The following is a 13,666-nucleotide window of genomic DNA, read 5'->3' as shown; positions in this document are numbered from 1 at the left end:
CTATAGGCTGATCCCTACAGGTGCTGTGTAGAAATAGGATGAAAAACGTAACTGTATTAACGTAGGTGTCACACTCCCTTCAGGATGGGATTTAGGGCTCCTGCTTTCTAAGTGAATTTGCAAACAGCTAAGCCAGGAATGACCAACCCACCCAGCTGACCAACTCAGCTGCACATTAAAAAAATGATCTCCGTTTGGTCAAGAACCATGCAATACCTTAGAAAGCCAAGGGGAAGCCACCCCAGGCATGGTTGTAAACAGGAGATGACAAGGACTCTTCAGGGGAGGCACTGTTCCACTGCAGAACAGACCTGGTTCCAGCAGTTCCCAGTGGCCAGAACTGAGATTTCCCAGAAATCCTCATACACGTTTAATCTGATGCCACTAAAATTCTCCTCCCGCTATGGTTACCCATCGCTAGGATAGTATATTAACGGTGGATAGAGGCACTACCCTTTACTGTGCTTTAAAAACTAAAGTAAATAAAAGCGCATTGTTAAGATCTGATCCTGTCAACGTAAGTTGCCCCTACTTAGATAAATTGAACAAATTGGGACTTTCTGGGGGTTTAATATAGCACACTACCTATCTTAAATACCCAGTGGGTTTTAGGCAGGAGTTAGCTACCGAAGCGCCCAAGCCTAAACAGCACTGGCAAGCACTTGGAGAAGTGCACAGAGGAGGGATCTGAGCTTTCAGAGCTCCTGATCCTAGCATGCCTCTGCAATACCATATTTAAGGATCACTAGGTTTAGACCTAGGCAGAATTTCCGATTCTGCCTAAATCACATTTTAGCACCTATATTGTTGTTTATTTTCTTTATATTTTTACTTCTGTTCCTTTCAGCCAGGTCATCTCCCGTTTTAAGTAAGTCTATTTTTCTCCCTGTATGTTTAGGGGGTGGAAAGCCTAGAGAAATGAAGAGGATTATTCCTGTCCTCTGTCTTCCTCTTCCTGAAAACTCCTCTGTCATGTCTTTTGGGAAGTCAAATGCTGCGCTGAGGGGAAATCTGTTCTTATTGAAGTCAAAGGGAGGTTTGCATTGACTTCACTGGAAATAGTATCAAGTCCTTAACATGATTTAACCCAGAAAGAACAGCTTTGTGAATCTGATTAAGCACATTCTGTAATAATTGTTCTGACAACTTGTACCTTCTTTTCCACGAGCTGACACAGAGCTCTGGGGTAACGTGGCTCCCAGTTAGATGGAGATTAAGTGATGCAGGAGATGTTATCTCATCTTTGACCTTCAGTACCACCTCCATAGTGAGATACATTACTCTGATCTCTGGAAGGGGAAATCAGTCATGTTTTGCTGACTAAAACTGCCTTTTTCATAGCAAAATTACAAAAATACCTCAAGGAAAAAGTGCAAGTTATTGCTTTGCACCAGAGCTGGCAAAACTGCACATTTTGCCTGTTTGGATTTGAGATTTAACACACATCTCTGCACAGCCCTCCCCCTCCTCAGTGTTCTTCTGAACAGAATATCAATGTCACCAGAGAGGAGTCATCTTTCCTTTTTTTCTCTCCTCCTTTTCTGCCGTTACTCCTCAGTGAGTTTAAATTTCATTTACCTTGGCAAGAGTGCTCTTTTTTTCTTTTTTTTTTTTTCTTTTTGGCCTTTAAAAGTTTTAATCCACCTTGTAACAGTACCTAAAAGGGAGCGAAATTAAGCTGCAGCGTGCACTAGGAGAGAAAACCTACTTTATTTATCACCCAGTCCTACTTTACCATACACTGACCTAATTACAGCCCACACCACAGGCGGTAGGAGGAGCGGCGGAAGGAGCGCTTCTGCCACCTAGTGACTGTTGTCCTCCCGCAGCACCCGGAGCATCCCTTTGTGAGTTTTGCGTTTTCGTGTCCCTACCACTTGAGAGCAAATGACCTTCCCCAGCCCTGCCTGCATGGATGCCGGGCTTATCTGCATACCGCTCTCTTCTCCTCTTTCACTGATTGAAAACAGCTTTCACGGGCGAACGCCGTACTAGAGCTGGCAACCCGCTGTAAGGCAGGTGGGATTTCAAAAAAAGCACTTGAAATGATGTAAAGTACGGGAAAAAAAATAAAAAAATACATAAAAAAAAAAAAAAAAACGCAACAAAAGCACCAGATCGTTTGAACAGCATTATTACATGTCTGAAACCAGAAAATATTTTGCATGCACAGATGTAGGCTGGGGTTTTCAAAGGAAGCACAGAGAGCTGGGTGCCTCTGTGGCTGTCACAAATCGGATGCAAAAATGATTTGGGTCTTGAGCACTTCCACCAGATTTCACTTCTCCCTCTCCTGCAATTGTAATTTAGGTAATCTTGTTCCTGTGAAATGACAGGTGATCATGCACCAATTAGCCTATTTCTCCATGATACCATTTTCAGCGTGAGCTTCGTGGACTGAAAATGAAATCCAGAAATATTTTCCTATTGCCCTAGACAGAAAAACATTACAGAGCAGACCTAAATGTGACTATTTGAAAATTAAGGTCTTTTTCCAGTCTTTCTGTTTCAAAGCATTTCAATAGTTTTTTTCACAACTGCTCTGAAGGTCATTTTTCTTAATTGGGTGCTGTTGCTAAATTAAATACACATCATTGGCACCACTTGCTGTGCATAAGTGAGAGGACGTAGGCTCTTAAGGATTCCTGTAAGCAAATCTGAACATTCTTCCCCAACGTATGCACACCGAGGGAAACAACAGCTATTATTTTAAACTCTGTGTGTAAAAAACCTTTCAATTTCCATCCTTTTTCAAGTGTTCCAGTGAAGGGGTCCAGTACAACCAATATTTACACTTTACTGATATTTTCATGTAAATGTATTATAGTGAATGAAAATTGAGGTTTCGGGATGTAACATTAAACAATCAAGAATTACTCTGACAATTGCCTCCGCAATTTCCAGTCATTGCCAGACATGGTTTTTTGATACCCAGGGTGCTACATCTAGGAGCCTGTTAAAAATTGTGAAATTTATTCTGCAAATTTGCCTTCTGATTGTAAGGAATATCATCACTACTTTTCACAAAGATTTCCTAATGACTAAGTGATGTTAAGAAGAGGGTTAATAAAATTTGTCCTGCTCCCTGCTGTCGCATTGCTCAGGTTGTCCAGAAAGGTTCCTGGTTTGAACGTGACATCATTTCCTTCCAGACCCCCTTCCAGTCCCCCTGTTGCCTCCCCAGGGTGGCCACAATGCTGAGGTAAGAAGGGAAAGAATGCTCTTCTTTGCAACTAAAGCTGTGTCCTGCATTAATAGAATCCTATGTCGTACCTTAAGACGCAAATAATCAGGTTTGAAACATCTCAGATTAGCCGCTCCGCATTAGTGTATATTTTTCACCTTTATCTCCCTGTGCCTCAGTTCTCTGTGCATAAAAAAGGGATAATCCTCTCACAGAGGTGTTGTGAAGATAAAGGAATTGTTTATGAAGGAGTCATCTGTATTAGTGGTAAACACTGTAGAAAAACTCACATGAGGAACAGGCCAAAATGGTGTGCAGGACGTGACCTACAGAAGTACACACTGAACAGTAAATAGAAAGAGATTGAAAAATGTTGGCTAGGAGAGCATTATGCATTCTGTACATTGACTGGAACAGGGATCCTATAGAAAGATCTAATGTAAATAATACATCTGTATATTTTATAATCTTCATACCATAAAACACCTACCGAGAGTGATTAACACTGGAGAAATGGTCTCACTTTTTTTCCTACATAGTTACAGGTCTTACTAAAATTCTAGGACCTTAAACATATTTCTTGTTCTCTCCTACATTGCTCCTCGTGCCATAACCACTGCTGTGATCTTACAAGTCCAGTAGAATCGGACCCTTCTTGTTCCCTCTATAGGACTCAATGGATAGAGTATTTGACACTGCAATCTAAGAGTGTTCCTTTGATATATTTTTGGATACAATAATATGCATAATTTTGACCCTGCTTATTTCCCGGGAATCTTGGTTCTTTTTAGACTGTAAGGGAAATGCATTTAATATCTAATTTGGGTTATCTGTCAAGACAGGGTGAGGCACTATCTGATCCATCTATGACATCAGACATATTATAAACATATCAGAAAATAAATAAAAATTCCCCTCTCACCCATCGAAGTTGGAACAAGAACGTTTTCACTTGTTAAGGAAAGGTAGGGTGAAAAAAGGTGAAAGGGGTGATGTTTTCTATTCTGTTATGAGGACAGTCAGGGAGAAGATTACTTCAAAATGTTTTGAGAACCACCAATGGCTCTTAATCTGTTGCTGGGAAAGGTTTGTCTTTGGTTTCATCTACACGATTGTTTAGTTCAGACTGGAAGCATGCTTTTGAAGCTAAGATGGATGATGACCATTTTCAGTGGTTTGGATCTGTGTTTTGACTCTGATGCGTCTTGTGCAGTGGTCTTGGAGAGATTTCAGAGCGCATGAACTGCATTCTTTCCAGGTTTCTATCAGCTGGAAGGAGCACACTAGGAGTGCACCTGGTGCATTTCAATCTCAAATGGAAACTCAGTAAATGGGACCAGACTGGAGCAATTCCTAAATATAAACTTCTGAAATGGATCTAGGTTGGACATTATATCCTCAGCACGAAGTATTTTACTTGCTCTTGTAGACAGACCTTTCCAACTACCTGTCCATATCATTCTTGCTCTTCTTGATATTATTGCTTTAGTGAAAAAAAAACATAATTTCCCAATAATATAGAGATCTTTTTAGAAAATTAGGAAAGGCTTCAAACCCAAATTGTTATTCAACATAAAAATATGCAGGGAACAAAATGAAGTTAGTTTTGAAAATATTTGTGTTATGTCATGAGATAAAGAAAATATTTGAGAAGGAAATGAAAACCTGTCCATCACAGAAATTCAAATTTAACTGGAATTTGAGCTACAAAAATTCAAATATTAATGCTTGTATTCTTCCCATATCCCAAGTGAGTACTCTGTTTTGCAAAGTATAGGTAACTTGGGGATTAGCTAAAATTTTCTATGTTCTGTTGGGGTCATTACTTTGCGCAAATATGTATTAAAAAGTTATTGGGGAAAAACAATTTTCCTTTTCCCAAACATGCCATGGGTATAATCAATAAAAGACTTAAGTACTTATAAATTAAGCACAACAGTCTTTCAGAACACCTGCTGATGGCCATCACCACCTGAGTATATCTTGCCCAAACAAAGCAGCACAATGACAGCATCCTCAGCAAAAGCAATTTTCTCCAGTTCCTCTGCAGGGAAAACACTCTTTAGGGAGTAAAAAGTCCCCAGACAGGAAAATAAACAACCAAACCCACAGATAACTGTGCCAAGTCAAGTGTCTGAAAACACAACAGCTGAGAAGGGGAACTTGTAGGTGAATTCACTGGAGTGCGTCTTGTGTAAGAGGAGGTCTGTTGATTGCTGGCCCACATGTGCGGAGGGATGTTGCCTTCAGAGACCAGAGAGGAAACTGTATTTAAAGGAGAGGCTGTGATCTGGAAGGCAAGAGATATTAATCCTTTGGGGGAAAAAAAATGTATGCCCTTCTACTCTTTTTAAAAGGATTGATCATATCTCAGAGAATGAGAACAATGAAAGAAAAAACAGTTAGTAGATGCTTACTGGTTTTACTCCCACTGTTTTCTGTGTTATCCAAACCGAAGGCCTGTTGGTTTAGAAGTCTCTTGAAAAGTTTGCATCTCCTTCCTCCAAATAACATTCACTTACACAATTTGGAGTCCCAACTAGTGGAGGAAAAAAGAGCATGCAGTCCTTCCCATAGAGTTTCAGGTTATGTCTAGAGTGCTAAAACTATCTACTCTAACCTCAATACCAGGGTGTCAGGACCTGGGAATGAACCGGGTAGTTAAGCTTTTTAAGAATGTAGAGGTACCCTTAGGGGACTCAATGCTCTTTTTATAGCCAGAGAGCCATTTCCAAAAAATGATAGCAGACAGAGATCCTCTACCCTGGAAGCATATTCTGCAAGCTGGAGCCAAAGAATGTGGCTGGAGCCTTGTAAACCTAGAGGATCTTAGTGAAACCAGATGAGCTTGGCATATCACTCTAAAGAGCAAAGTTGGGTTGAGTCCAGAAGGAGGAGCACATTGAGACACTGCTCCATGGAGAAGGAGCAGGGTCTACATTTCTTCCTGCAGACTACTCTGCAGAAGCTTGTTGGGAAATGATCCCAACACAGTGAGCAGCTAGGTAGACCTGATTTCCCTGCTTTAACTGGCAGGTTTTATGCCAGTTGTGGTAGAAATCACTCCTCCCCTTAAAATCACTTATCCTTGAGGCTCAAAAAGTAAATTACTGCTTATATGATGAGAGCGCCTCTTGTCTCCAACCAGACCAGATCTAACATGACTGGTACTCTACAGAATAATCAACATGTTTGTCTTTGCAATGGAACAGATTGCACCCAGTATCAGATATCTATAGGAAAAGCAATCTCAGTGGAAAGCATCCCTAGATACAGTTAAACAGTCTTAATTAGGTCATTCTTATGGACAGTGAGGTGGACTGAGAACTGGCTGAATGGCAGAGCTCAGAGGGTTGTGATCAGAGGCACAGAGTCCAGTTGGAGGCCTGTAACTAGCGGTGTTCCCCAGGGGTCAGTACTGGGTCCAGCCTTGTTCAACATATTCATCAATGACCTGGATGAGGAGACAGAGTGTACCCTCAGCAAATTTGCTGATGACACAAAAATGGAAGGAATGGCTGACACACCAGAAGGCTGTGCTGTCATTCAGCGAGACCTAGACAGGCTAGAGAGCTGGGTGGAGAGGAACTTCATGAAGTTCAATAAAGGCAAGTGTAGGGTACTGCACACAGGGAGGAATAACCCCGTGCACCAGTCCAGCTTAGGGGTTGACCAGCAGCTCTGCGGAGAAGGACCTGGGAGTCCTGGTGGACAAAAAGTTGACCATGGGCCAGCAATGTGCCCTTGTGGCCAAGAAGGCAAATGGCATTCTGGGGTGCATTAAAAAAAAACATGGCCAGAAGGCTGAACTCTCCCCTCTACTCTGCCCTGGTCAGGACACATCTGGAGCACTGTGCCCAGTTCTGGGCTCCCCAGTTCAAGAAAGACAAGGAACTACTGGAAAGAGTCCAGTGGAACGCTATCAAGACAATCAGGGGACTGGAGCATCTCTCTTATGAGCAAAGGCTGAGGGACATGGGTCTGTTTAGCCTGGAGAAGAGAAGACTGAGAGGGGATCTCATCAATGCTTCTAAATATCTAGAGGGAGTGATAATGGATATTAGCTTACTTGTGACTATAAGAAAGTGATTGTGTTTACATGGAAAAGGGGAATACGTTTCTCACGCCTTCAATTTCCTCTGCTGCACAGTCTTATGAACAGGGTTGATGGCAGATGTGGCAGTGGTGCTGCTTTGTCACAAAATTTATTTTAGTGCATCTTGGTTCCAAAATGTTATACCGAGCTGCATTATATTTTAATCCGCAGGTGGGTTAGATGAAGAATGATCCCCTCCAGGGAAACAGATTTTTTTTCTTCTGATTTTTAAGAGGGAAAATGGTTTGAGGCAAAGTTCCAGCAACAGAGGAAACTTGCTTAAATCAACAATAAGCTACGGTAAGGAGCAATGTGTCAGAACCACCACTAAGCCAGAGTGATACACAGCTTCAATGTAAATCCCATGATCACTGAATGAATCCACTTACTGCTCTCAGCGTCTGCAACCTTCTTTTCTGCACCTCTCTCAGCTACAGAGTGACTCTGCTGTCTTCTATTGTGTCCCTGCACACATTGAGTCCTTTAGCTGCTCCCACACTGGACAGCAAGTGTATAAGTAGCAAAGAAGCTGAGGAAAAGAATATTTGGGTAGCACATAGTTTCTGGTACAGAAACTATACTGCTGACTCAGAAGAAACAGCAAGAAGTTGGGGGGAGTATTAGATAATTTTAAATTTGGCTGACGCATAGTGAAATTCAGACATTCTGTGGCTTGTTATGTTTGTGTTATATGCTACACAAAGGAACTCTAAAATTTTCCTAGGGTGCCAAAATCTAGTTCCCTTAATTTTGAGTTCAGACATTCTTGATCATTAGGGAATATTTTTGTTATATATATGACTCTCCTAAAATGCCAAGTAGCATGTCACATGTACTTTTCCATTATTACACCTTGTTGGGGACCTTTGAATTTACCCCTGTTGGAAAGAAGCTATTTGATGTCTCACCATCCCTGTTCCATTCATTGACTGAAGAGATAGCCTGATGAAATGACAATAATTAAACATCTCTATAACATTTCCAATTTCAGACAAATGTGAAAATGAGAAGGCTTACCCTCTTTTCCTCTACCAGCTTACAATATTTTATGGGTAATTTGGCTTATATTTTGATCTGAAAGGTCTTTCTAGCAAATGCATAAAATCCTGTGATCTAAAGACTACAGAATACATACTTTTAAAATGTTTTCAGATCTGTCTAAATAGTGCTGAATGTTGCATCTATTTTAATGTTTTATCGTTTTGGAATGACAATGACAGATAATGATTTACTTTAAAGAACGCCTGCAATTAAACTAAAGTCTACATTGGCAACATACAGCTGGGACAACTGAAACAAACATCTCACTTAGGCACTAGCTTTCTGGCATTCAAATCACACCACAATTACACTTTATAAAAATGTGCTGCTTTATTTCTTTTTTTTTTCCTTTTGCAGATGTAGGATGAAAAATACAGAGAGATCTGCACTACAGACCCATTCTAATACTTCCCACATACTTCCTGTTTTGAAAGTTCTCTTAACAGTGGCAAAAAAATGCTGAGACTCCAGTGAAGAACTGGAGATGTTTATGTTTGTACCCAGTGCTTTGGGGACTATCTTAACTCATTTAGATATTTCTGTTCCAGTCTGATTGAGGCTTCCGAAACATCCTTGTGGGTGTATAATTTCTAAGTTGGTGTATATTGACCCATGTCACAGTAGGGACAATGGGCTCTCTAAACCACTCCTTGCCCAAGCATGATACGCTTAATTCATCTTGCCAGCATTCCTGTGAGTCACAATTTTATTGCATCTGCATACAACACTTGTTTTGTTACACTTCATTCTGCAGGCTGAGAAACATTCTATTGTGGTTCACCTTAGCCTCTGTAAAGCCCCAACAAGCAGAACTATTCCAAGCAGTGTGTATCCTCATGAACAGCAGTTTTCTCAATTTGTTGACCTGGTCAAATAATTCCCATTGAAAACAATTTTCCAACTGTTCTGCAGCCAAGATTGCCATGATCTTGTAGCAGCCTGAGAGGACAGCAAAACGCGACTAAGACCCCTTGGTCAGGATGAATTTTACTCAGTCAGTTATCGATAAAGTTGGTCAAGAAACATTACTTGAAATAATTTCCTGTCATAGGAGTCTGTTTTGGAAAAATATTCTATAGTAAAAATGAATTGTCAGTGTTTGTGTCATAGCATTTTAATCTTGGAAAATGAGGAAGGTTTGAGTGTAATTTTGTATTATTTCCTGTATTTGTATTTTATACTAACATTTTCACCTTGCACTATGGCATACAGCATTGCTGTTGAGATGCTCCAAAACGAAACACTAATATGTTCTTACATTTTGAGGATTTTTTGAATCATGAGGGAAAGCTGTTATTTAGTACTGATGCAGACATTACCTTTTGTTGTACCGAACTGGGGTGTTTTTGAAAATAAACAAGAGACAATAGTTATTTAAAAATGGTTTCTATTTCAAAGGAAGTGCTCCCTTGTTTATTTAGAATTTTAAAAAGCTGGCTGTCTTAAACCTTGTCTAGTCACCATATTAATGGGAGCTCAGGGTTTCATTTAGTTTCAAACTTTTTTCTTGCAAGGACTGTGGGGACTGTGGGGGATGAATATGTTCCGGTACACCTACAGTCTTTCTCTTTCTTAGACCTGCATCATTTTGACTGTCAATTTTGATTGCCAATGAGATTAGAAGACACCTATCCCCAGGAAAACAGATATTTTTAAGACATACAGGATATGGAAGAGATGGTTTCAGACCAAGAAGGCCCTTCTTCTTGGGAGAGGTGGCATTCTACTAAAACCTAGAGTCAAGCAGACAAATAAGTCTTTTGTCTTACCAGGAAACGATTAACCCCTGTGGTTTCAAATCCTAAACAGAAAAAATGAAAACATAGTGCAAGATCAGTACAATAAATTAGCAAGCCAGGAGAATGAGAGTAGCTGAAACATACTAAGGGAAATCATATCAGGACAGAAAGAAGTAATAAAAGAAGCGTTCAGTTGCACAGAGACTCAGACAGTTAAATTAACATGGACTCATTAAGACATAATAGGAAAAATACATTTTTAGACACCTCAAATGGAGCAGTATTATATTCTTACAGGTAAATTTGCAAGGAAAGAAAGAAATGAGCCAAGTGGAGAGCTGGATTTGAAATTTTATTATCAATATGTCCTTGATTATAATGTACTTACTTTTACAACTCTTACTAAAGCAAAAAAAAAAAAGTCAAAATATGTATACTGCAATAGCTTTTTGCCAAAAGAGAAAATAATGAAAAAGTGAAAAACTTTTTAAGAAGAAATTAAAAATTACAGTCAGAAGAGTGAAAGGTACAAAGGCAGTGTGGAGGGTGTTAAAGCACATATGTATTTGTGTCTCCGAAAAAATGTGTGCAGCCTTAACAAAAAGACTTAAGGAAAGCTAAAAGTAAAGCTCTCTGCTTTAGAAGAAGGGTGGAATGGAGTCTGTTCAGTTGAGAACGTGTTCTTCAGAAAGCTGAAGGTGTGGCCATGTGGAAAATGGAAAAGAAGCTCCAGTGATGACTGTAACAGCACAAGAAGGCGAATGCCAATAGCATAGAAATCCGTCAGGAGCAGGAAGCCTGAAATAGGGTTAATAATGTCAGTAGACGATCAAAGGCACAAAAACCACAGAGTTGCAGTAGAAAACTAAAAGTATATTGGACTCATGTTCACCTATTTGGGAACTGTTTGTTTCTGAGATGATGCAGATGAGGTAGAATAAGCGTTTTGTAGTAAAGTAGCAGTGGCTGAAACCGCTTTAAAAATCAACAAAATGAACACTGTGGGACCACATAGCATTTATGTAAGACTTCTTAGGGAACTTGGGATGAAATGCCTCAGCTATTGTAATATATAAAACATGTGACTTAAAAGGAACAGATAAAAGAAACCAATTCATTCAGTAATCTGAAAGGTTTTCCCAACAAGGAATATAGCCTAGGACTCCTACTGAAGACAAGAAACCTGTGGGGCGATGTTACTGAAACCATACAAGGTCACGAATGATATGCGGAACCTGGACATGGAATGATTCTTTTTTTCTTGCTCAATAAAGAACAGAGGAGCACCGAACACAACTAACAGGCAACGTGGTTCAGGAAAAGCAGAAGGAGGTACTGTTATTTGCAACACATATTGAGATATTTGAGCTCCTTGTCATAGTCACAAATGGTAAAGTTTTCCAGTGGTTCAAATGTGATCGGACAAATCATTCAATAAAACAGAGAAAAGAACAAGAAAATACCTGTGAAAGGCATTCAGAACAAAGATACTGCTTTGACCTGTGAAAATTTCACATTGTGAATGTCCAAGCGTTATACGAGAAGAGAAATATTTTTTTTCTCCCCTGCCCCTGCTCTCATAGTCTTAATATTATTATTAGTGTTTTATTATTATTATTAGAGAAGACAAGATACTGGACCAGCTGGGAAAAGAATCAGAATCAGTGTATCCTCTTCTATGTAATAGGAAAGAACATATCAGTACTAAAAACTCTAAATATTCAAATTCTGTGAGCTGGCCTCACTTATTATAAGTTTTCAATATTAACCTTTACCTCACAGTTTCTTGACCTTCTCTTAATTCCATGAACATTTAGAGATGCCTTTACTTCACCAAAAACATTAGGTGTTTATGTGGTATGGGAGCTGTGGCTTTAAGAAATAAAGATTTGATATAATTACAAAAGCTTGCAGCGAGAATGCAAGCATAGTACCACCTGCAGTCCGAGACTGTGAAGACTGGACGACTTCAGATCTGAGACATGTACTCTGCCTGGCCCATGACCATTTTTGGCTGTGACATTTCTTACATGCAAAGAAACAAAACGACAGGTGCCACACAATAAGGAAGTCACAGCATTGCTCTCTTTCCACCGTTAATTAAGTAAATTAATGAATGTGTACATTATATGTAAACTACATGCATTTCTCAGACTTGTTACATATTAAAATAATACATTATATTCACTATAACCCACTTATTCACACTTAAGAATAAAATCTAAGTACAATGAAGATTTATAGTATCTCTATGTGTTAAAATTAATAATTATATATTTATTTGTGAGACATTTAATAAATCTCAAGACGTTATTATAAACTTGAATATGAGCATAAGGAAATGGAAACAAAATACTTCTCTATCAGCATGGAAGATCTACAGCAGAGGCAGTTTCATAAAAATTTGGTGCAATTCTGCATATTTGGTTTTGCTTCTTGAACAAAACAATATTTCAATATTTTTAGGGTGATAAATATAACTATCCATTGAACATTTATTCATTCTTTTGCTATTGAGAGAAAGAGCATTTTGTATTGAAAGACACCTCCCACTGAGTTTGAACTTCCTATCTCTAAATCATATGGTGCTATCAGTGCAATTTTCTCATTTGATCTAAACCCGCTACAACGAGCCTTAATATTTTTCAAGTATCTATAATTGCTGAAGGGAGACAGAACACTTTAAAACGTAATTTGAAATAAGCAGTTTTAAATAACGACTTATTTGTTACAAACTGATGAAAATTGGAAGACAAGTTGAGTTAAAGCAGATAAATCTCCCGTTTCTCCTTTTTGTGCAATAAGAGGGAAGGGGAATCCTGAATTTTGGTGGTAGTTTAAGAGGAGGACACAGGTCTTTTCCAATAGCTTCACAAATTCTCTTGGTCTGATTTTGACTACCTTAGAGTGTGCGTATACCATAGGGTCTCCCTCCTTCGTTCCTCCGAAACATCTGGTCAGTGACAGGTTTCCAGACTAGATGGATAACAACTCCGATCTGAGACTGCAATTTCTCTCTTCTAATCCCCAGCAGCCTACTTGATTGATCCTGGAGCTATGCTGCATAAAGATTAATATTCTATTTGTTGAGTATCAAACAGCAGTAACTGATATCCAGCAGGCGTCACAGACGAACCGGGGAGCATCCTCAATCTCGAGCTGACAGTCATGCATGCGACACTCTTCTACAGAATGGGGAGAGGCAAACTGCAGGAGAAGCGAAGGGAAAAACACAGCCAAAGCGAATCAAGGCCCTGTGTGAAGGGCTGTCTTGTGGGACAGGCAGCCATTGGAAATGTCTTCTCATTTCGAAACCAGATTTGCAAAATCCAGCGTTGAGAAAGCTGACTCACACAGTTGTGACATTCCTAGACCTACTAAGCATTTTTAACCTAGCGCTCCTTCTTTATTGCTCTGAGCCCACAAGACTCCCTCAGCCTAAACAAAGATTTATAATCTGTTGCTTTCTAATTAGGGCTGCTTGAGCAAATGTACTTGAAGGAAGTTACTCACCCTTAATACCGTACGTTGGACTGTGTCATTCCTTTGTGTGAAGTAGCACAGTGTTAAGGATAACACATTATTTTGTACTATAGCTGCATAAGA

This window comes from Vanellus vanellus (genome assembly GCF_965231255.1).
Source record: "Vanellus vanellus genome assembly, chromosome: 3".
NCBI classification, from domain to species: Eukaryota; Metazoa; Chordata; class Aves; order Charadriiformes; family Charadriidae; genus Vanellus; species Vanellus vanellus.
This window is presented reverse-complemented; position numbering follows the sequence as displayed.